The 1,126-nt window shown below is 43.0% G+C and overlaps 1 pseudogene; it reads left to right on the plus strand.

Moving 5' to 3' along the window:
- The first annotated feature begins 22 nt into the window (after positions 1–22).
- On the plus strand, positions 23–1,098 carry LOC106321893 (annotated as a pseudogene).
- The last annotated feature ends 28 nt before the right edge of the window (positions 1,099–1,126 follow it).

The raw sequence follows: 1,126 nt of genomic DNA on the forward strand, positions 1-1,126 counted from the left end.
AACCACTCTTTCCATCCCGACCACCCTCTCAAACTGATCATCCCTACCTTTCCTTTATATGATTCCCAGCGACATAAATGTTTCTGTGGAGCTAGTTACATAGTCGGGTAGTGTTGTTCAATGTGTGATTTCAAGTTGGAAATGAAGTGTGCCAGGAGACCAAAACCACTTGTTATCCCTGAAAATTCATAAGGACACAAGCATTCACTCAAACTCGTATGTGAGCCTAACGTTGAGAATCCATGGAAAAGCTGCAAAGCGTGTGGGATAAACGTATACTTGGAAGTCCAGAATTATATATTTCACGAGTGCGAAGAATTTGTCATCCATCTGGATTGTGTAGATTTCTTTCCAGAAGCATACCACACTTCCCACCCCCAACACCCACTCAAGTCACTTGGTGGTGAAGTCCTTGATTACGCAGACAAGAAGTGTCTTCTATGCGAGATGAAGTTCGATCGATACCATCACAAACTTCACCACCGGTTGATGTTGAATGCCTGAATACACATGAACATCAACTTCATCTTGTTCCAAGACTCATTGACTTCACTTGCAATGCTTGTGGGACCCAAGGTAACCGAAACCCTTATTTCTGTCTTCCATGTAATTTCATGATCCACCGGGAGTGCATTGATCTACCACGCGTCATAAACATTAACCGCCATGATCACCTCATCTCATACACCCCTCGCCTTGGTCATGGAGAGTGGAAATGCAGAGTTTTCCGTAAGAAAGTGGAAGGATTCTACGGGGCTTATTCCTGCTCAAAATGTGCTACTTTTGCTGTTCATGCAAGATGTGCAACGAGAACAGGTGTGTGGGACATGGTTGAACGAGAAGGGACACCTGAAGAAGAGGAAATTGTGCCTTAAGAGGTGATTCATGCTAACATGATAAAACATTTCAGCCATGCTCATAACTTACAAATCAACAATGATGGGATGACTCTATTAGAAAACACACTATGCAAGGCTTGCGTCTTCCAGATTGGTTCAGAACCGTTCTAGATTTGCAAGCAGCATCAATATGATTTCATTCTCCATGAAAAATGTGCAAACCTTCCACGGAAAAATGCCATATGTGCAATAACCTGCTGTTCACGCTACGCACAGATATGAACTTC

The sequence above is a fragment of the Brassica oleracea genome, unplaced genomic scaffold, assembly GCF_000695525.1.
Source record: "Brassica oleracea var. oleracea cultivar TO1000 unplaced genomic scaffold, BOL UnpScaffold03678, whole genome shotgun sequence".
NCBI classification, from domain to species: Eukaryota; Viridiplantae; Streptophyta; class Magnoliopsida; order Brassicales; family Brassicaceae; genus Brassica; species Brassica oleracea.